The following is a 24,423-nucleotide window of genomic DNA, read 5'->3' on the forward strand; positions in this document are numbered from 1 at the left end:
TCCTGGCCACTTAAAGCCTCCATGTATTATTTTCACACTGTCACAGAAACAGAGACAAGCAGAAAGAAGTAATTTACACATGTATAACTTGCAAGCTCTCTACAGCAAATTTTGTATATTATTCAGATTATTTTTCAACCTGCAAATAAACTAGTTGAGTATTCTTAGTTATAAGACTTAGACTCTTAAGAAGTTTACCATTACTACTTCTGTTTAATCACTGGTCTTAATTCTTTTTTTTAATTAATTATGTTGCACCATGTGTCACAGTTTCATAGGTTGTGGGATTCCCACGTCCCCTCCCCGTGCCCTCCCTCCGTGGTGGATTCCTCTACCTGGTTGCAGTATTACAGTTCATATTAAGTCAAGATTCTTTCATTGCAACCATATAACTGGTCTTAATTCTTTACCTGCTCTGGAGAGTAGACACACTTTTGACCTGGTAAATCAGTCAAAGATGGCCCAAGTATTTAGGCCGCTATTACAAATATTATTAAACCAGAGAGAGTTGTTGGTGTCTGGCTCCTGACTTCAGCCAGCACTAACCCTGGACACTGTACTGTGTCCATTTGTGGATGTACCACCAGATGGAAAATCTCTTCCATTTTCTGTCTCTCCTTCAATGACACTAAAATTTCCAAAGAAATGAAACAAAATGCTTAAAAATTATCTTCACATTTAAAAATCTCTATTATTTATTTCCCCTCTCTCAGTATCAGTGCCTCTTTAAAGACACATGCAGGAGTGGCTGAAACACTGAACTTCATCTCTAAAACATTGTGACTCTCAAACTGTTTGAAATTTTACTCATTTATTTCAGAGGGAGGGAGGTTCATCTAGAAAAAAAACAAGAAAGTGGATGCATGGACCTTTAAAGACCTGATCTGAAATCATTTTCACCCTACAATTTCCATCAACGTGACCATTTTATGCACATTTTTCATTTTCTACTCCAATAACAACAGATACGTTGAAAATTCACTGAACTCTGCCACAGCAGTCAAAGGAGGAGCTCATGATAAATGCTACTTCAGTCTTTGCCAATGATCTAGTCAGAGTACAAAGTCCTTAGATTTCACTGTGTGATTACTACGCTCATACATTCCTCAGAATAGATCTGGACATTTAAATTTATGAATATGTTTAGAGCAAAGTAAGATCTGCAAATCTGGTAAAATTTAACTTAATGAAATGACTTCTAACATTTCACTGAGTAAACTCACAATAGAATAAACACATGGTATCCTTAAACAAGTAGGAAGAAGGTGAGTATTGCTTAATGTTTCCTGAAATTCTGATGTATTCGCAGTGAGCTTTTCAGATCTTCCTTCAGCATTAAGAGTCTTTGAACATTACATTGCAAATGATACATATTATACTGTAAACTATACATTAGAATTATATATTTCAGTTATTAAGAAACTGTCCTTAAATAAAAATCTTAATAGTTTTCTTTTTTTAATGTCACAGATTCAAAATATCCTTCCATTAATGGCACTGTAATTGCAAATATTAAAGTTACTACTTTGTTTTTATGAATAGTACTCATGAGTCTAATTTTCTAAATAACGTGCTTTTACCTGCCAGGAGCTGGTCCTGCAGAATTTCCCCAGGGTGACTTGGGAACAATGTATCAACACTCTGAAATATGTCACTCCTCCACTATGACTTAATCCTACTTCAGGGAGAAGCAAAGTGGTTAAGAGAACGAATCAATGCCATACTTTGCTTTAAATGGCAAAATTGCAGCAGGTGTATTTTAAGATGGTTGAGTTTGTCAAATGCTGAGTTGGGATCTGACTCTCACCATTGTGTGATCTTGTGCAAAGGAAGTTAGTTCCAAGCCTCTATCTCGTATTTGTAAAATTGTAAAAATATGCGTGCATCTTTTTTCCTTTTCTTTCTCTTCTTCCATTCTCTTTCTTTCCTTTTCTCTTTTTCCTTCTTCCTTTCTTCATTCCTTCCTTCCATTCTTCCTTCCTTCCTTCCTTCCTCCCTCCCTTCTTTCTTTCAACTGAGAACACAAAATAATAATAGGTCTGATATACTTCGAGTAGTCCATGACACTCGGTAAAAACAAGGCTTTAGAAACATCTATTACTACATCTATTTTATCCTTCATCTGATTAAATCTTGCTATTTAGTTCTCACAATTATCCTGAAAGCCTTCATTTCACAAATAAGGAAATATAAACTTTAAACATTTATATGATTTAAGCATTATAAGGCTTGGAGTGATGACTCCATGGCTAAATCCTCAACTTCACAAGTGCCGAATTTCATATGGGCATCGATTGCTGTCTCACCTGCTCCACTTCCCAACCAGCTCCTTGCTTGTGGTCTGCTAACACATTAGAGAATGGCCCAAAGCCCTGGGACCCCAGAGCTCTTCGCTCTTGGCTTTGGTTCAGCTCAGCTCTGGCGACCACTTGGGGCGTGAACCAGCAGATGGAAGATAATCCTCTCTGACTTTCCTTCACTCCATAAATCTGATCTACCTTTCCAATTAAAATAAATAAATATTATTTTTAAAAAACGCACCATAGGGCCCAGCAGCGTGGCCTAGCAGCTAAAGTCCTCACCTTGAACACCCCGGGATCCCATATGGGCACCGGTTCTAATTCCGGCAGCTCCACTTCCCACTCCAGCTCCCTGCTTGTGGTCTGGGAAAGCAGTTGAGGATGAGGACGGCCCAAAGCTTTGGGACCCTGCACCTGCGTGGGAGACCCGGAAGAGGTTCCTGGTTCCCGGCTTCTGATTGGCGCAGCACCAGCCGTTGCGGCTCACTTGGGGAGTCAATCATTGTACAGAAGATTTTCCTCTTTGTCTCTCCTCCTCTCTGTGTATGTCTGACTTTTCAATAAAAATAAATAAATCTTTTTTAAAAAGCACCATAAAATAACCATATTTATTCACAGCAAACATGCCTTTTATGTTCTGAGCCAGATGGTCCATACTTAAAGATAGTAAATGAAGGTATGTTTTGGTACTGCCTTTAGTATCAAAAGCAATGTTTGAAATCTCTGTCCAATTATAAGGGTTAAGTGAAACTAAGCGCTCTGTCATGTTTTAGGATGTCCACAGTTTCAGCTGACTTTTTTTTTCTTTACCTGAAACTACTTGTATATTCAGCTAATTGCATCAATAAATGACTAATTAGTAGGTAGCTTTGTAAGCAATTATCCCATTTGCACTTTTCAGTGATGTTTTTTCAAGTGTACTTTTCATGCTGCACTTTAAAAATTTTTGCTCCAAAGTTCAGGAAGACAAATTGAAATGAAGTTATATAATGTTATGTTTATAAACAATAAATGAAGATAGCATAAACTATTTTATGTGATATTCTGTCTGTAGTAATGTAAAGATCTCAAAAATCTTCAAATTGTCTACTTCTCAAGTAATTCCAGATATTTATTTTTTAAAAAAGGCAAAATGACACATTTTTACAGAATAAATAGCTAAAGTTGAACTGCACTAATTTATCTAACCAAAAGAGACAAGTGGCAATACCAAGCTATAAAATCACATTTTAAGATCTGAATAAAAGAAAATCAACCTTGTAACCTGCCAGTATAGCTTGCAATCAGAGAATAATGATCTTTCAGATTTTTTATGGACAAATATAAACAGAGGGATTTGGCCCAACTCTGAATTTTTTTGGTAAATATTTATGCAATAAGGAACCTCTGCAGCAAGCCAACGTTCCATCCTGTGGCTGTGGAATCCCTCATTGGTGCCAATGCATGTCCTCACAGCTTCATTTTCATTCCAGATCCCTGCAAAGGCTGGGAAAGTAGCAGAGGAAGGCCCAGCTTCTTGGGTCCCTCTAACCACATGCAAGACCTGGGAAAAGCTCGGGTTCCAGCTCCCAGCTTCGAATCATCTCAACTCTGGCCATTCTGGCAGTTTGGGGAATAATCCAGCAGATGAAAGACTTTCTCTATTTCTCCTTTTCTTTCTTTAAAAATCTGCCCTTCAAATAAAAGTAAATCTTTTAAAAGGAATTTACTTAATTATTTTAAAAAGTTACAGAGATTGAAAGAGAGAGGTCAGAGTTAGAGCGAGAAATAGAGAGAGAGACGAGATGAGACAGCATGGAGAAGACAGGAGAGTGGAGAGGAGGGGAGGCAAAGGTTAAAGGGGAGCGGAGAGGAAGGCAGGGGAGGGAAGGCGATCTTCCATCTTCTGGTTCAATCTCATATGCCCAAAAGTAGGAGGGGTAGGCCAGACTCAAGCCAGAAACCAGCAGATGTAGGCTTCCCACACCACTCGCAGGGGCCCAAACACTTGGGCTTTTCCACTGCATTTCCTACACCATTAGCAGGAGCTGGATAAGAAGTGGAACAGCAGGAAGACATATTGGTGATCAGATGAGATGCCAGAAACACAACCACAACTTAACCTATTTGACCACAGTGCTGGCCTATTTTTTAAATTGATCATTTCATTCCAAATGGCTGTCATGATTTTATTTTTTTCAATCCTATGGCTCTCTTTATAAACTTCTCCTTTACTGACACTGTCTCAAGAAAGGAAAGAAAAGGGAAATAAAATAAATTTTAAAAAAGAAAATTAAGGCTTTTTTCACAATACATTAAAATTATTTTTATTATAAAACTATATTCCTGTAGTATTTTTTTCTCAATATCAATTGAGATTTATTTTTAATTGCTGCATACTAAATGTCAGAAAAGTCTTTTAAATGTCAGATGTATTTCACGTCATTTAAAATGTTCAACATTGTAGTTATGAGGCAGTCTCAAGAACAGAAGATATACATACAGCAAAATCCATCGCTCCAAATAAATTGCTTCCTTTGATTAACATACAGAACATCATTACAGAGATTTGTGCTCTCATGTTTACTGCAGCTTAATTCCCAATAGATAACATGGAATCCACCCAGATGTCCATCAACTGATGAGTGGATACGCACACTCTGAAGAACTTACCAGCCATAAAAAAAGCAAACTGTCTTTCACAAGAGCATGTATGCAGCAGGAGACTGTGATGCTTAGCCAAATGATACGCTCCGAAAAAGAGAAATATATGTTTTCTCTGACATGCAGCAGAAAACATAGAATACAAGAAATCACAGGAATTAAAGATCGCTGAGGGATGTAACTGTCATTTTAAGCTCATTTTTAAACTCTGATGAAATTGTAGTCGTCCTACTATTTTCTTGTTAAATATAAGCCTATACATACACGGTAAAATTACATCTTTGTAAAAGCTAATGAAGACAGGGGAAGTAAGGAGAGGTTTTGAGGAAAAGCAGAGGAATGAGGAAAATGTGCTTTGTACCAATGGAAGGCACAAGGTCTTTTCTCTTTAAATCAATACACATTTTAAATTAATTAACTAATTAATTAATTAAAGAAATGCAGAATATATATGACTACACATTTGGAGGGCAGGAGATTTAAAATATAATCTCAGGAAAGAGGAATTTCTACATACCAAACATGTTATTTATTTATTTAGGACAACTCATTTTATTTACTTAATAATCTATGCAAAGATGCTCTTAAAACTTGCTTCTGGAGTCTTGTAGACAATGCATCTTTATCACTACTTTTCTACATTTAGACATCAAAAATATGTATTATTCCATATTTAGTACATTTCAGAAAAAGGGGGGGCTCAATGTTTTGCAGTTACTATTAAAATTTACAGGTACATTACTTTTCCAGTCATTCAAGTGAATAAAATATCAATTAGCTTTTAAAAAAATCCACAAATAGGACTTTCACACATTTTTTTCTAATCAAATAGTCAAAAATACTTGTCATTATAATGTTTATACTGTTACACACTAAATTATTTCTGTTACAGAACTAGTCACTCGAAAAAATTATTTTCTCTTGCAGTAGAAAAGATTTAAAACAATAAGACTTGTGAGCCTAGGTGATAGGCAGCTGTGTGTCCTGCTGTGGAAAGATTTAAGATCTGGGATTGGAAAGAGTAAGTCAAGTATAAAAGGCGCAGAAAGAATCTGTGGATGCTTGCATCAGTTGTCCTGGGATCATTAGGAATAAAGAGAGCCCCCAAATAAACAAATTCTTTTTCCTCTGTCCTTTTCTCACTATGCCAATACCCACACACACATATCTGATTGTGTGTGTGTGTATGCATATATATATACACACATATGTGTGTGTATATATGTATATATATATATGTGTATATATACATATATATACACATATATATATATACAGCTTATTTGAAAGGTAGAAACAAAAAGAAATAGACACCTCCTGGTCCAGTCTTCAGATGCCTACAACAGCAAGGGCTGGGTCAGACTAAATGCAGGAGTGTGGAGATCAACTTCATCTCTCCTGGGAGTGGAGCGACCCAACTGTTAATCACCTGCCGCTGCCCAAAGCGCACATTAGCAGGCAGCTGGAATGGAAACCAGAGCCAGGACTCACATCCCGGCACTCTGAAACGGATGTGGACATGCCATCAGCATCTCAAAGACCGTGTGCTAAGTACTTACCCTGGTGAAATTTATCTTAATTCAAAGTAATCTGTGGTGAATTTTCAAGTCATAAAACGTATAATCCTAATTCTGCCTTTTGTTTACACATCTTTTCTCAAATCTAACAAAGTACTAAGTAGGAAACACAGGCACCAGCACAGCTGCATTGTTAGTTACTTCAAATGGTTTAAGTTCTAGTTCATAGGATATTACGATATTATTATGTGAGCTAATTCCTGCAACCTGGTTCTTTACCGTGAGCTGAAAACACTACACGCAACAAGATATTTTAGGAGGTTTATTCCAGTGGGGCAGGAACTGGGTGGGGGTGGTGGAGAGGGGAGGAGGAAAAAGGGAAGAAGGAGGGGGGAGGGAGGCAGGAAGGAGAAGAGAGAGAGAGCCTCACCTGGGGGTCTTTTTGTCTGCAAGGTGTGGGGAGGCAGGGATTGGGAGGGATTGAGGGCAGGCCCCAGGGGATTGGTGCCTGAGACTGTCACAGGTGATTGCCTAAGAATGATTGGTAAGTGGGCAGAGTTGCGGATGGGGGCTTGGGGGTGGGAGTCTCAGGTGAAATGGCTGATTGGTGGACAGTTGGACGGGCGTGAATTTCATGAGCTGGCTGGAAGAGGAAATGGTGTGTGTCCAGGGTGGGTCATTCTAATAACTCCTTGCATGCATTTTCCCCAATTAATAAGGCAATGCACTGTGTTCAAAAAAATGTAGGATGCAAAAAAAGAATTACATCTCTTGAAAAGCATGGCAAGAGTTTGCTCAGGCAAACAAATTTGCATTTGCATCTTTCAGATAAACTGTGGCAAGGATAGATGATCTTTTATTTTCCTATCTAAAAAAATACTCATTTGAAACATTTGAATCAGTCCACATAGGCTATCTGAATACAAATGAACAGAACAACAGTGAGTACAGCCATTATAAAATAATGTAAATAGCAGACTAATCCCAGCTGCCAAAATGTACAAAAAATTGTGATAGTATAAAGGCAGAACAGATTTTCCAGTTAATTCTAAATTTCTAGGGCAAAAAAGTCTCATGCTTTCCCCGATGAAAGGAAAATACATGGATGAAAAAATTTCGATCATAACAAGATAGGATAGTTGCTGACATAATTATTTGTACACACATTTTTCTCAAACCTGTTATGAATTGCAAACAGAAGCATTACACAGTTAAAGAAAACAGTCCTGAGAAGGTCTAGAAGGAAACAAGTAACTGACGCCACATGAAACACTGTTTAGATTTCTTTGTATGAACTAAGTGATTTAACAGAAAACATAACTATTTCTTTATGACCTAAATTAAACCAAGTGTTATCTCCTTCCTAGATAGACTGAACACTGATCTGCATCACAACATCATTAGGCTGTTTGGCAACATAGAATCCTCTGGGATTTAAACGGGATTAGAAAAAAAAAATCTCTATTGCTGGGGAGAGGCTGCTTTCTGCTTCCTTGCTGGTGGTTACAAGGCCAAGGCTACTTTTCTTCTAAGCCTGATGCTTTCCCGTTACAAGCACTCATCCTGTGTACAGGACGTTGCCCTTAGACACTACTACCAGCATGCGGCCCCGACACCATTGACATTTCCCCTCTGGAATATTGCTGATGACTTCTTGTTCCCAGGAAGCAAAAATAGAAAGGGGAGGAAACAGAAAGATAATTGAGCTTCTACTATCTCCCTGGCTCAAGGCAAGTTTTATGTGTTATCACTGCAATAATGATTTGAAGTCATGAATGAAGATGAGGAAATACTGGCACAGAGATCTGAGAAACAGGACCTCTTTTGTCTCTCACTACAACATGCTGCCTCGTTGAAAACATAAAATATACCAAGGGGAGATCTGTGCCTCATAAGCAGAAAAAAGAAATTATCTGAAAACATGAAAGTCACATATTACAGTTTGCTTTATTTAAGGACTTGAATTTACAAGGACAGGAGTCCTTGCTGGTCCTTACTGAGAGCAGTTAAAGGGATCAGAGCAAAGAACTGGCACCCAGGACTTGGAGGTCTCTGTAGAAGCTACAAGAATGGTAGTTGCTCTCCAGGCTGATACGGACTTTCGCCTTTCTTTGTTAATTTTATTTATTAATTGTTTTTAGCAATATAGTAACACAATAGAGTTTCAGGGTCACATTAAAGGCACGATAACTACTGCAATACAACTATCATCAATTCTAATGTTAATGTGATATTAATACAAAGGCAGATGGCTCAATCAAGTTTATATATATATGTATATATGTATATGTGTATATATATGTATATATATACATATATGTATACATGATACATCCCTTCCTGTCTTGAATGCATCATCCTCTCCCTCTCACCTCACTGGTCACCAGGGTTGATATGGCCAACCTGGCTGCCTAGGCAGCAGTCCCCATCCTCCATCATGACTCTGTGTATTTCCCCTGTCCTTGCTAAAGGAGGAGAGATCTTCTATCAAAGGCACAAGGGTGTTAATGCTCTCTTCTATAAACTCCAAAAAGCTCTCCAGTCCCCTTGTTAATGTTAGAGAATTTCCAACTTCAAGACGGGGGGTGGGGGGCAGCGGCGGGGAAAGGCTAAAATCAACTACTTAAATTAGTCCTGCATTTTTCTATGAATCCATCTTTCATTCCTGTATTAAATCATTCACTGAATACTACTGCATGCCAGGCACTGTACGAATCCTGAGGTGTTCCATCACAAACCAGCTGTCAATCTATCAGCAGATATGCCAACCTTGAGGGATATCATAGAATTTCTTTGTATTTCTCAAAAATGTCTTCCAGAAGAAATGAACACTAGATTATATTGCAAAATATTTTGTTTTGAAATAAGATATTTTTTGGTAGGGAAGATAGAGAAGAAAATGAATGCCATATATAACAGCTTCCTGTTTTCACATTGTCCCTCCATCAGGTCTGAGTGTTAGATTCCGAATGAGCATCTAACTCAGTTTTACTTTTCCTTGAACATCCCTGCGGGCAGTTACCCACAAGGCTTGCTCCTTGACTGCCACAATTCTGGTATCCTTCCACTTGGTTTGAAGAGTCACCAACCACTGCAAATCTTTCACCCATTATTTAGGAAGTCTTTTTGGTGTTTTGTTTGTTTGATTTGCCTAAATATTCTGGGCTAGAAAAGTTCTAGCAGGTTTCAAGTCAAATGGTCTCAAAATATTGGGACTTATTACCTTATCAAACACAGTTTGTTGATCCAGACTACCCACTGAGACCAACCACAAACAGTTGCCATCAGGAATTTAGGGTCTTCTTTAGAAAGCTGCATATAGCACCTTTTCTTAAATGACACAATTTTTAATGACAATTGATAAAACATAAATAGACTGGAGATGCTACAGGATACCAGAGAAGAGAGGATTTTATTTTTTGTTTGTTTGTTTGTTTTTTTCTCAGCCTACAGGTGTCAGGAAACACATAAGAGCAGCTGTCAGGAATCTTGAAAAATGGAGGGTTTTTTCCATGTAAGCACTGTTGAGAATGGGTCTGTAAGACCCAAGAACATGTGCAAAGCAAGGAGACTTGGTAGGTCAGGGAATATTCAAGATGGAAGAGCTCGCTGGCTGTGTCACCAGGAATCAGAGAAAATCAACTACTGAAGATCTGTATTATATGCCAGCTCTACAAAGATTCAGCTACTCCTCTGCCCTCATGCACCAAGCTTCTGTCTCAGTACAGAGCAGGGCTCTACGTCTCTATGAGAGAACACAGTGCTGGCTCCATAAATCTGGGCACAATTGGATATGACTAATTTAATAGGTTCATCTTAATTTCTCTGAGTTTCTCAATTTAACTAAATAATTTTAATGCTCCTTGGCATGAGACTTCAGTTTTTTTTTTGGTCAAAGCCATTATAAAAATAATGATTTTCTAAAAGAGTGTACATAGTAAAAATCATGGTTGCAGCAGTTGGAGCAAAGGTGACGTCAGAATAGCTGAACATTGTCTGGCCCAGAATATATAGCAGAAGTCTCGACACTCAGTAGAGCACAAAACGGAAAAACGCATTTGAGAGCAAAGACAAACCATCACTGAATACAGCTTGGCTAATCACTTAAGTTTTGGATTTAGAAAATTTCACATCCTAGTGAACTGAAAGGGAAAACAACCTTAGGCAAATACCAAAATGATTCCCTGAAGAAACATTTATATTTTAGAGCAAAAAAGCTATAATTTTGATTTGTTTAAACATCTCACTGTGGTGCTTTACAATCATTCTGTGTAATGCAGAAGAGGCGAAGTTCTTAGCAGAGTCTCTAAGTGCACGGCCACTTCAAATCTCCTGCTGATGGTAATGTGTGTGTTACTTCCCTCACAGAAGGTTCATGAATCTTGAGACTGCCTGCTATGGAATTATTAAAGAGTAGATCAATAAACACAGCAGGCTATCGGTTTAGAACCTCTGCTTACGCAATGGACCAGTGAACAAATTTACTACTGAGAATCTGTGACAGCTAAGTGCTGGCTATGCAAATGCATATTTGGGGAACATAGAAAGTAACGTTACAGGTGCTGAAAGATAAATGTGGCAGAGTTGGGTTTTGCTCAGAAAATCTATTATGTATCAGTAGCTAACATTCTTCAATATTTGAGGTCAAGGACACACAATTCAATGTGTAGGTTTTTACATCTAGTACTATTAGCAAACAATTCCTAATAGATATTAGAAAGCAGAAATATATACTACTTCTCACAAACAGCTTTATTTACCTTTCACTGATAAATTCTTTCCAAATATACTACACTATTCAAAAAGCAGACTACGTGCACACTTATCTGAATAAAATAGAGAAAAACATTTTGGTATTAAAGAATATACTTGGTATGACACAATCATCAATGAAAAATGAAACTTTGTTGCATCTTAACTTGACCAAATTTCGGAACTAATGCAGGAGTTCTATCCATATACTTATGAAATCTTAATTCAGTGGTAAAGAATGTAAATTGAGTGGGCATTTGACCCACCAGTTAAGACATTGCCTAGAACACACATGCTTCATACCGGAGTGCTCGGGTTTGAATCTCAGCTAACCTAATTCTAGCTTCCTATGAATTCGCTCCATGGCAGACATCGGTTGATCACTGCAGCACCCACGCATCTGTTGCCCATGCGGGAGACCCTGACTGCATTCCCAGCTCCTGGCTTCTGCCTGGTTGAGCTTAGTCCAACCCAGATGTTCACAACATTTGAGGAGTGTGTATGGGAGATCCCTTTCTGTCTCTTTGTCTCTGTTTCTAACATGCCTGTGGAAGAAAATTAATGGTTTTTTTTTTTAATATGAATCAATTAGCTTTGCTACAGTAACCTATATAAACTTTAAACGAGCCCTCATTCTTTCTTACTCTCAGTTCCTTCATGGCAAAATACAGATAAAGAAATCTCTAACAAAGAGTGATGTTGAGGACAAAGTGAGGTAAAAAGTTTAGCTACCATATAAACGTGTACAGTTCCTCCAGGTAGGGAAGGACTAAAAGAAAAACCAAGAGCACAGTTATAGTTGGTAACATCCGGGTAAGTTATGATATTCTTATTCTAGTCTGACCCAATTGAAAAATATACAATGTAAAACAAGCAAATAAGATTCTCAAATCATAAATCTTTGTAAACTTGCACATGTGGGAAATACTCTCACTACACACTTTATCTCTTTTTTTCATAAATAATCTTCCTCCACACAAGAACTACCAACTTTTAAGAATTTAGTTTGGTATATTAAATAACAATTGTGTTTGAAATAATAAAAATTATATTACATTTTAAAGATGTGCATTTTACACCTTCCTGATAATTTTACACATTTCCTGATAATCTTTGGAGCATAGTTATACATTTTAAAAATATTTTTTCCAAAGAGCCTCAGTCTTCTATTATAGTCTTATAGTGATAACATAGACTTTCAATTTTTTTTTAATTTTTCATTTTATTTGAAAAGCAAAGAATAAAGACAGAGACCTTGAGCAACCTTCTAGGCACTTGTTCATTCCCCAGATGCCTGCAATAGACAGGCCTGGGTCAGCCAAACTCTACAGTTCCGTCTAGGTCTTGCTCATGCATGGCAGGGACCCAAGACATTTTTAGGAAGCTGTACTGAAATGGAAGAACTGGGACTTGATCAGCCACTGCTTTATGAGTTGTAGTTTTTCCAAGTGGCATCTTTTTGTAATGAATAAATTTTATTTTTGAGAATTTTTACATATTTGGTTAGGGTGCCAAGGGTCAAGGGCTAGAGGTAAATGGGTGAGACCATTGTTTTCACATTCTTTTTTCCTTCCTATATCTAGGGGTAGGGAGGAGATAAGGGGAGAAGCCATACCCAGCCTCCCAACCATCCCAGGGTCTCTAATGCGGGGCATGCTCCGAGGGTTCTGCTCTAGTGATTTTTATAGTTCAACAGTTCTGTGTTGCTGCCGATCTTGTCACTCCATTCACAATGAAATCTCTCCAGACTCCACTGGCTGACATAGTCCAACTTAGAGACTCCTTTTGCCAAGGTACTCACTGCCAACTCTTGGCTGGGATAGCTGATCGATTTGTTCTGTCCTCTGTCCTCTGTCCTCTGTTATGGTACCAGGTGTTCTCTGCAGACTGCAATGTGCTGCCATATCCTCCATGTGCACCTAGATATGCTGTCCACTCTTCCATCTAAGCCACTGAGGAGGCCCAGCATTGACACATGCATTCCATGGTCAGACCACGAAACCTGCAATTTTCTCCATGGTTAGAATTCTGAAACCAGCGGTTCAGTTGGGAGGATTCCCAAAGAAACTTCATCTGAAGTGAATCAAGATCTGATTCTTGTGTGTGCCTGCCAGTACAGGCTGTGGCATAGTCCATTGTCCAAATCCGCCAACGAGCACACTGTTAGTTGCAATTGCTGGATCAGTTTTCTCCAGTCCTGTCTTCTTTGCAAACTAATGAGTGTTGCAGTCCACTCTGATCCTGCCCACCACACACTTGGCCCCCACACAAACCAGTGGGAGTTGTAACCTAGTTGGAGTGACACACAATTACCCATCCACCCAGACCTGGCCACTGTCCTGGTTTCCATGCTTGGCAGTAAGTGCAGCACACTGGTCTTATCTGTCCCACATTCCATTTAGCTCTCATACATGTCAATGGGCATTGTAACCTAGTCCAACGCAACCAGCCCACACATGTGCTGGTGGGTGCCACTCTATCTAGGCATGTCTGTCCCAGTCCTGGTTTTCATGCTTACCAATCGGACCGGCAACCTAAGAGGGTGGTGACCACTGCTTCCCTCATGGGCCCACTCCCACTCCTGGATCTTGTACTCTCCAGGTGGTACTGCAGTTTGGCTCGACATTTCCCCCCTTATGCCAGCATCTCTGATAGCTGATGCTGCAGCAAAGCCCAACTAACCCACACCCATTCTGGCTTATAAGTGTACCAGTAGGTATAGTCTGCCCAGCCTGGCTTGGCTCCAATCCAATTTACATGCAGGTCAACAGGTGCTGTAGCCCTGGTTAGCCTGGTCTGCCCCCACTCCCAGATCTCATGCTTACCAATGGGAATAGTGGCCCAGCAGGGGAGCTCCCTGCAGCCCCATTATTGGGTTCGCCAGCTCTCCGTTGGATCTCACATTTGCTGGCTGGGTGCTGCAGCCCAGTCTGGCATGGCCTGCCACATCTTAGCATTTGTCAGTGGGTGCTGACCCAGCCCAGACCACCATAGTTCTAGCTCACACTGGTGGGGACTTCAGCCTGGCCAGCTGAGCCAGCCCCCAGCCCTGGCCCTAATGTGAACTGGCTGGTATTGTGGCCCTCCCTGGTATGATCCACACCTCATTCTGGCTCTTGCATTTGCCAGAAGTTGATCTGAACTGGCTCAGCCTAGCTCATCCCAGACCTGAGTCAAAGGTAAGCCTGTGGGTACCATAACCTGGCCTAATCTGGGCTGCTCACCATCTTGGTTCTTGCACTCACCTGCAGGGACTGGGTCCCAACAGAGGATTTCCCCAAGCTCTTCCATCAGGACCTCTCCCAATGCCAGATCTCACGTATACCAGTGGGCCCACAGGCCAGCCCTACTTAGTCTACATCCTGTCCTAGCAAGAACAATAGCCTTTTGTGACTGACCCTTACCCATTCTGGTTATTACTGTTGGGTGCTACAGCCCAGCCAAGCCTAGTCCACACCTAGACACAGTTCACACATGGTTCAGCAGGAGCAAAGACCTAGCTTAGCCCATCTTACACCAACCCAGTTTCTCATGATCACCAGTGGGTGCTGCAGTCTAGTCCAATATGGCACAACCCAGACCCAGTAAACATTAATGCTGAGGGAGGCTGCAACCATGTCCAGACCAGATCACAACCCTCACTTCAGCCCCTGCACTCCCCAGTGGGATGAACAACCCAACTAGGGTGTTCCCTTACCTCCCTAATCAGGCTTGATCCCAGCCACAGATTATGTGCATGACAGTAGCTGCTCTGACTCAGCTTGGTATAGTCCCTCCCCTGTCTTGGCCTTTGCCTTCAGATGCTGCAGCCTGGCCTGGCCCAGCTGGTGGGTGCTGCAATTTGGCCTTGCTCAGTCTGCTCTCATCCCTGGATCATGCAAACCAGTAGGTATGGCAGCCTAACCGGGCATGACCCACACAACATCTTGATTTCTGCACTTGCCACTGGGGTATAGTTTGCTCTGCTCCCCTACCTGGTCTGCCCTCTTCCAAAATCAACTCACACACTTGCCAACGGATGGAGCTACTCTGCCCAGACTGCCCAACTCCCAGGCCTAGACCATGTGCTCATCAGCAGGAGCTATGACCCATTAGGGGAGTTTTCCAGGTTCCCTCACTCAGGTCACTCCCAGACCCAGATCTCACACATCAATAGTTGCTTGGTCCTTACTTCGCATGGCCTGCCCCATCCATCGCAGCCTTTGTATGAGCTGGTGTGCCCAGCCCGCCCCACATCCTATTTTAGGCTGCACATGCAGGTGTTACAGCGTGACCTGCCCCACATGTTCCCAGCATCAGTACCAGTGATAAACTATCTAAGGGAGACTAGCATAGCAGGAAGTGAAGATATGTTGCAGTTTTTATATTTACTCCCAAATAAAAAAACTCTCAGGGAAACCATTAAATATACCTTGACAATAGGATACTAGATTTTCCATTTTGTCTATACCTACAACACCATGATGTTCTTAAATAGCAGAATGTTGGACTTGTGACTGTTGCTGAAAGACAATACAAAAATAAAATAAATAAAAATGTTAGGGATAAATCAGTGTGGGGAGATGGGGGGGATGAATGTGGAAGGAGGAAGGAGAGGTAGAGTTGGGGTGGGAATCCCCGTGTCCACAAATCTGCATCATGAAAAACAATAATAAAAAAGGAGAAATACTGAGCAAAGTAAAAGTAGCACAAAGTACTATCAGGCTTACTAGAAAAACACTAGGAGAATTAGAAACAAATTCATAAAAAAACAGAAGTCCACTCCCATCATCATTATTTTAACTCTACTGAAGACATTAGTCAAATATACATACATAAACAAATAACAAGTTTAGAGAAAGAGATGCAATATGATCATTACCATGTCAGTGTACTCATCAACTTAGTGTCATATGGCAAGAAATAAAAACATTGTAAAATATATTTTAAATGTAGATACAGAATGAAAGATTAAATTTCACAAATGTTGTATTTATACCCAAAATTATCTACCAGTCTTAGGTGAGACTTGCTTGACACTATCCAAATGTTAAAACAAAATTCCTGTATTGCAAGAAACCTATGCTCAGAATGCCAAGTGTACTGGTTTTGGTAATTAGATCAGAAGACTTGGGGGAAGTACAAACCCAAAAAGCATTCCTCAAAAGGGCAGAATTTTCAAGTATGTCATATATATATATATATATATTTATTTATTTCCAAAGATGGAATAAAATTCCCTAACCTGCCCCTCTAAGTGATCCTCCCTTCCTACTTTTCCTTTATTTTTTCAATGACATGTATTTTTTCAAATAACCATGTCATATGTTATAAAAATATTATATTCTAAAAGAAAAAAGTAATGGGAAAATATGTTTTGCAGCAACACAGTGATGTTTTCTTTAAAGGTGAACATTTGACTTGAAACAATCAACTCTGAAAATAGTTCTCTCAAGGAAAATGTAAAAAAGATGTATCAAGGATAAGAGGCTCTTCGTGAATAGATATTAAGTAAGTTAACAAGAGACTAAGCCAAATTTGCAAAGAAATGCGACACATTTATTCCAGTTATGTAAGCAAATGGAAATTACTAGAGTAAAGACAATTTTCAGCATTAAGAAGTAAGTAAAATTTCTGCCAAAACAATTTAATGTGTTTAAAAGTTGATGTTTATGCAAAGAGCCTCAAAAACTTATGAAGTTGGACAAGAGACAGCTAACAGTTGATGACTGATGGTCACTCTCCTTTCACATAATATTTAGCTCTTACTGGTGATATCTATTCACTACCTGAACATTGTGCTTTAATTTCTTTAGAAAGAAAATAATTGTAAGTTTTTGTTCTGAGATAAGCACAACATTCCTAAAAGAAAGTCAAAAAATAATTTAATAGAACTTTGCATTCAAGGATAGGTTCTCACGAGATCGGGCGCGTTCAGGGTGGTATGGCCGATTGGTCTTCTGCTACACATACTGGCAAACCAGGGTAGGGGGCGGTCTGGTGGGGGTTATTGTGGGTCGCCCCAACTAGGCTGCAGCTCCCACTGGTTGATGTAAGGGCCGAACCAGACTGGACTGCAACACCCATTGGTTCCAGTGCAACTCGGGACTGAAAACAGAACCAACACAGCAATTGCAACCACCAGCTGATCAGGGTGATGGACTGTGCCGGGCCCTGTGCTTGCTAGAACATACAAGAATCTGGTCTGGGAATACCTCAAAGTTTCTTTGGAGATCTCCCCACTTGAACTGCTGGACTCAGAATTCTAACCAAGAAAAGACAGAAGACAGAATAGGACAATCATTCATCTCAGCTACATGTTGGCAGCGAAATATGGGACAAATGGAGACTTCATGATGGACCATATCAATCAGTGGACCACCTCATCGAGCGAAACTGGCAGTGACTCATAACTGGAGAACTATTAACTCCACTTGAGCACATATCTCGGAGCATGCCCCACATCCGGGACTTGGGGTGGGCGGGAAACCAGGTGGGGCTTCTCCCTCAATATCCCCCTTTACCTCAGATACATGATGGAAACAATATGGACATAATAGCATTGCCCACCTCCCTATCCCCCTGAACCTTTTTTTTTCTTTTTCTTGTTTTTCCTTCAACTATAGTTAACTATGTAAAGATTGTCAACAATACAATAAAATGGATAAAAAAAAAAGGATAGGTTCTAACAATTAATAACAGTACTATATAAAACACAATAGAATTTCAAAACGTCATCTAAATAATGTTTCTTTTTTTACAGTAGTAAATTGTATGATATGACTTGAAACTATCTCAATGATATCAGGATATACTTTATTTTTTATTTAAAAAATTTTTATGAACATGAAGAGAAAAAACTTCCTTCAGGTACATCTTAGGTATAGTTCTAAGAATTTTGCCCTATTTCCTTACCTCTCCTACCTCCTTCCCTCAGTCCTCTAGGAACCTTCATTTTCTTTGTTTAAATTTTTACAAAGGCATAATTTTCATCTACCTTATAATCACAGACTTATTGCATCAATTACCATAATACTGAACAAGTAAAAATTTTAAAAAACCACAGTTTCACAGGAATATAAATAATGGTTAAAAAATAATCATAAGATGATATGTTTCATTCCTGTACATTTTTTTGTAACCTATATTAATGGCGACACATTAGAGAAGTTATATATATGTCTTTGTGACTGGTTCATTTCACTGAGCATAATGGTTTTCAATAGTTCCCATTTTATTTCATTATTTTTATACCTGAATAGTTTTTCACAGTATATATATATATATACACACACACACACACAACATGTTCTTTGTTCACTCATCAGTGAATAGTTATCTGGATTGACTCTACATTTTAGCTATTGTAAATTGAACTTCAATAAACATGGATGCATCTCTCCCCGACAAAAGAGCTCCAAATGAGGAAGTTAATTAGACAAACACGGTTTAGATGAAGGAGCTTTGAAGATGTAGTCACTTTAGGGACAAATCATAAAAAATGCTGACCAATTTTGTCATTGTTTTCTTCCCTGTTTCTCCATTAGATGGGGATTAGAACATCAGTAGGAAAAAAGAATCACCAAGACTAATTAAAAGTGCCGAGTCAGAATTACATAGTTTTTAAAGAACTATGTATGAACACCAGATTTTATTTTCCCACTGAACTGTGCTTAGATTACTGAATTGCCATGTTTTTGTTTGTTTAATTACTTTTTATTGGTTTTGCATCCTTAGCAAAGACTGCTTCTTATGGAAAATAAAAAAGTAAAGAATAAATTTAAGATAAATCATATTTACTAAACAGTTTATGGCGAAAATTCCCAATAAAAATAAAAAATGATAGTTGCATCTGCTCTAAAAGACACATAAAAGTCAAGTCTAAGCGAAAAAGTCTAACTAGTCTAAGCATCCAGTCATTCATTAATATGTGATCTCTAATTACTTTTGTAGCATGCCAATGTTTAACACAGTTAAATCTAATTGACCATAAAATTTTGGTTAGACCATACTAAGCTATAGCTAAATTTTTACTGTTATTATTCTGGCTTCTTTGTGAACATCTCAACTTTCCTGCCTCATTAAACGCAGAATAATAATAAGAATGTTTTATAATTTTTTTTCGAACTGTTGCAATATCCACACAAGAGCTGCAGTAGTCTTAGAGCCAATGTCGTTTTTTTTTTTTTAAATAATTCATAAAATTTTTCTGGGTTATTAAGACCTTTGACACTTTAATTTTAATTAAGCACTTTGTTTGAAAGCCATGACTAATAAATTTCAAATGCTAAGGATGAACTTATGTTTAAGTGGATATCAGAACATCTTTCCAAGCATGAAAGAGATTCACATCTTTGGGTTGTTAGTTTCAGAATCACTCATAAGTGCTAGGGAAAAAAAGGTGGCCATTCAGTACCAAAGTTGAGATGCTTCTAATACTTTCATGCTATCATGTGCAGAACTGGTGAGCCAGCACATACAGATTAGATATTTCACTGTTTGTTTTCTAAGCCTAAGTTAATATTAATACCCAGTTTATTATTCAAAAGTCTATTTTGTCCATATACTCTATTACCAAAGCATTCATACTGCATATGAATTTAAGCTTAAATGGAGAAAATGCTTCTACAAGCAGTTTTTAAATTTTTTTTTTTTTTTTTTTTGGAAAATCTTCTATGCAACTCCACAGAATTAAAGGCAACATCATTAGAAAGTCTCTTTCTGTACCTTTAACTGTTAACATTTTTTTCTTTCATATTTATGTTTTTCCACACCCTGTAGCAACTTCAGAAAACATCTTGCATGTTTTTAAAAAACGTGCTAATACTTCCTGTAAACAGTAGGCACTGTGAGTGAAGGCCTGAGCAGCTCTAGTCAGTCCTGATCAGTTTAAGCACTTCAGATACTCGCGATTATGACCAAATAGCTGGACTGTAATATCTGATACTAAAGCTTCTAAAAGGCTGGTATTACAGTCCTGTGAGAAAGTACTGTGAGAAAGTAACAATTTCCACTACAACCAGGAAGAAACGTTTGACAGATGCAGATTGCACACACATTTTGCTCTATTTGAAAATAGTTCATGCTTGAAATTATTTGAATTCGTTAACAATGCATATGATTATGCAATAAAACTCCATATAATATTAAGATAATTAAATGAAGAATCACAAAAGAACCAAACTAAAGGTATAAAATCCCTGTTCCTTCTAATGCTCTTTTCATCTTTAGGAAAACATGTGAATTCTTACAGTCTTTGGTTCATTTGTTTTGTAGACATAAATTCTGGTTTTAAATTTAGTCCAAGAAAATTTTAAAATCCCTGAAAGAATATTCACTTGGCCCACTTTGAATATTACACCAGCCATGGTGCCTAATTCTCATTAGTATCTGATGAAGTTTATTAGCTTTTTTGTAAGATAATGTTTTGAAAATTAGTAAAATTGATAAAAAGGAATTTACAGATTTTATCCTTATACATGAAAAATTTAAATGAATTAGTAATAACTGATAAACTTAGGAAATAATGCTAGGAAACATGCTAAATACAAGTGTTTTCTACATGAAACACCAGTTTTATTAAACCGTTTTCTCAAGTTTCATTGGAAACAAATATTTATTAAAATAGTAACTTTTGAAAACCTTGCGCTTCAACATTCTTAAAAGTCATCAAACCAATTTCAAGCAAACAGTTTGGAATTTCCGAAGTTCCATTTTGTTTTTTAAGTGAAAACACAACTTAAGAAGGAAGTTGCTATGCTAGCCAGTAGTTTACACATTGGATTTTTTTTTTCTTAAACATAGTTTTAAATTGAAAGTTCTTTTCAGGCCACGACATGAAACAAAAACAACAACAATAGAATTATAGCCTCAGAGGAATATTAATATGATAAATCAAACAAATATGGAGCTTAACGGTAAAAGAAACATCACTTCTTTGTTCATTTGCATTGCAAACCTAACATAAATTCACCCCAAATTATTTCTTCTAATTTGCATATAATTATTAAAAGGTGAGCACCCACATACCTCAACAGATGTTAGGCAACACTGTGTTTTACATGGTAACATCATTTTATACAGCCATCTATTGACGTGGAAGTGACTTTAGAATTTATTTCATCCACAGACTGGAATGTAACCATCCTGTTGCCTCCATCCCAACCCTGTCTCTTCACATATTTCCTTGTCTACTTTAAATTATTTGGATTGTTTAAAATAGGCACGACCTCCTTTTCTCAAAATCTCATACATTTTTATTATCTGCCTGACACATCAAGGTCTTTCCCTGACCTACTATCTTACAATTGGAAGGAAAGGGATACTTAGTAAGGTTAAATATTTCAGCCATGTTCTTAAATTATGTTGGTCCCCATACTTAGGTTGGAGTCCCCACCTCCTGGAATCGGAGCCATTTGCTGGGACTTTGCTATATCCATACCTTGAACAGGAAACCTGAATTTGAATTTGTACTCTGATATCCGCTAGTGTTCTGTAGGAAAAGCATTTTAATCATGGACGAATATCTTTCCCCTAAATTAGAGTGTCCCATGAAGAACTTTAAACTCTGCTTAGGAAGAAGTTTGCAGTCTATGTGTGACCATTTACAGAGAAATTTTACAAAAAGTCAACAGAATTATATAAAAATTGAAATAAAAAGGCAATGCATGCGCATTTTGTTTTGTGACACAAACTTCACCATTATTGTCATGTTAATTGAAATCAGGGAGTCAACTTAATCTTTAAAAATGACATTAATTTCAGCAGTTATATTTTCAGTTGTGGTAAAAAAGAACAAACACAAAGACAAAAAGACTGCACCAATCACAAAAGTAACACAGAAATTATGCATCTCTGTCTGTACCACATCATGCCAATAAAATGGGCTCACGCCCATGAAATAAAAATGATTTGAAATTGTAATACATTAAAACTTTGCCAAAAATATTGTATCATGCTTATCTCAAAATTAGCATTTACTTGCACACTATAGAAATAATCCAATTCATCTTATTTAAAATGGATTCAAGAATAAAAATCTTACGTTCTAATTAAATAATTGGGTCTTACTTCAACTGGATGATGGTAGTGCAACCGGGAACTGTTGCAGGTTACAGGAGACTGGAAATAAGAGGCCAAGGCTCTTCTTCCGGGTGCTCAATCGTCCCCAGTCATTTTCTGTTCATAAAGAACAAATAAGTGGTAATTAATTTAAACTGAGAGCTGTATCACAGCAGTTTTCAGTTGAATTCTGAACTTCACTCTTCATTGAATCGTTCTTGGTGTAATTTTATCAGCTTCTTTTTTATTACATGCATGTAAAAATTCATCATTGTTTTTAAGAAGTAAAAAAAAAAAAACCTATATAAATGTAAACAGCATAGTTCTGTTTAAGAGAATCCACTAAAATAACTAAGACAACTGAAAACTGATCTGCAGTGTGACCCAGCTATCCTATTTCTGGGAATATCGCCAAATGAAGTGAAATCTGCGAAGACATGGAAATAACCCAGATGCCCACTGAAAGAGCAATGGATAAAGAAACTGTGGTGTATGTACTCTATGGTATACTACTCAGCCATTAAAAAGAATGACACTCTGCCGTTTGGAACCAAATGGCGCCATCTAGAGACCTCTGTCATCAGTGAAACAAGATAACCCTCAAAAGACAGATATATGCTCTCTCTGACATAAGACAACAATCTTTATGCAAAGTACAAGATCAAGCAATACGTAAGTGAACATTTATATAAAGGAATTGTAAAACAGTAACTATCATACTGAGAAATGAAGGTGAATTCTAGTTTGCCTCTTTAGTACTGAATAAAAGACGGGTGCTCAATGAAACTGTTAAATGTATCTTGACACTAGAGTGATGAACTTTCTACCATTGACTATGCCTACAATGTCATGATACACATAAATAGCAGAATAATGGACTTGTGACTGTTGTTGAAGGACTGGCTGTTGTAATAATATAGAGTAAATCAATAGGAGGGAGAATTGGGGAGCAGGTGTGGGGGAAATCTCTGAGCCTATGTGACTATATCATAAAAAATAAAATAAAATTAGTCAAAAATGGACAAATAAATATACACAGACATGTTTCCATTTCAGTTCTATGTATGCTTGCATTTGAACATTAATTCAGGAAGCACAAATGACACTCTTACTAAAAACACAGGAGAGAGCAGAATGTGTATAACTGGAAGTGAAATGACTTGTGATACTTTGGAGAGAGAGGGTTAAGCAAGGCATTTATGCCCTACAAAGAGCACATCTAGCATTGAACGCCATCTCTTCTACAGAACACACACATGGCCATGGGTCACTCTTGAATACTTTAAATCTCAATTTATTGATCTTAAAATTGGAATCAAACAGGCACCCTGCTGAATTTTTGTGAGAAACACAGACATTATAGGTCATGTCCATTATGCCCAACATGCGTTAGATACCTATTAAATGACTGGTGTCACTAGATAGCATTTTAATCACTAAACATTTTTATTTTACATAGCCTAACCCCTAAATGAACTATTGTACATTTTACATTAAAAGGCTGTGATAAGAGGCAGTAATGCCATCACCTATAAAGCAGATTGGTTTGAATTTATCCTCTTTATTTTTATATTTTCATGTTCTCTGAAACCTTTAAAATCTATAAATTATTTTTATCTGTTAAAATTATATATACCAAATATGCTGATAGTTTTCTTGTGTAAAGACAATGTGTAAAACAATGTGCAGTGCTGTATTTACTTTTAAGCAGGAGAAAGAAATCCTTGTCCTTGTGTAGGGATAGTTTTCTTTTTCTTTGCTGTTTCAAAATCTCACATCTATTTGCAAAATAGAAAAAAAATAAAACAGCTAATGTTTTCAACTAACAAATGCAGATCAAAATAATATTTATAAATTTTACTTTAAAATATTGTTTGCAGAGACTAAACCACTTAAGGTGTATCCTGTAGATTCACTAATCTGAAAATGACTTTTAATTCTTTATTTTATCAAAAATTTCAAAAGAGAAATCTAGCTTGATTAATACATGAATTATAAAAAGCTTTTGGGATTAACTTATTCTAAAATGTTGTCAACTAAACGTTTGCGTTTGCCCAAAACTACTCATATGCTGAAGTCTTAACATCCAATCTTAGGGTATGTGGAAATGCATTATGTGGGAAGTAAATGATTTTAAATGAGATCTGGGGTATATGACATGCAATGAGCAG

The 24,423-nt window shown here is 37.7% G+C and overlaps 1 protein-coding gene across 2 annotated transcripts in view; it reads right to left on the bottom strand.

Annotated features, from left to right (window-relative positions):
• The window catches only part of NAALADL2 (N-acetylated alpha-linked acidic dipeptidase like 2), a 1,067,904-nt gene that overhangs the window by 919,918 nt on the left and 123,563 nt on the right, over nucleotides 1-24,423 (bottom strand). For both annotated transcript variants that reach the window (XM_058661080.1, XM_058661082.1), the window contains exon 2: nucleotides 22,262-22,369. The gene's annotated coding sequence lies outside the window, so the exon portion shown is untranslated. The remainder of the gene's footprint in view (nucleotides 1-22,261; nucleotides 22,370-24,423) is intronic.

This window comes from Ochotona princeps, chromosome 3 (assembly GCF_030435755.1).
Source record: "Ochotona princeps isolate mOchPri1 chromosome 3, mOchPri1.hap1, whole genome shotgun sequence".
NCBI classification, from domain to species: Eukaryota; Metazoa; Chordata; class Mammalia; order Lagomorpha; family Ochotonidae; genus Ochotona; species Ochotona princeps.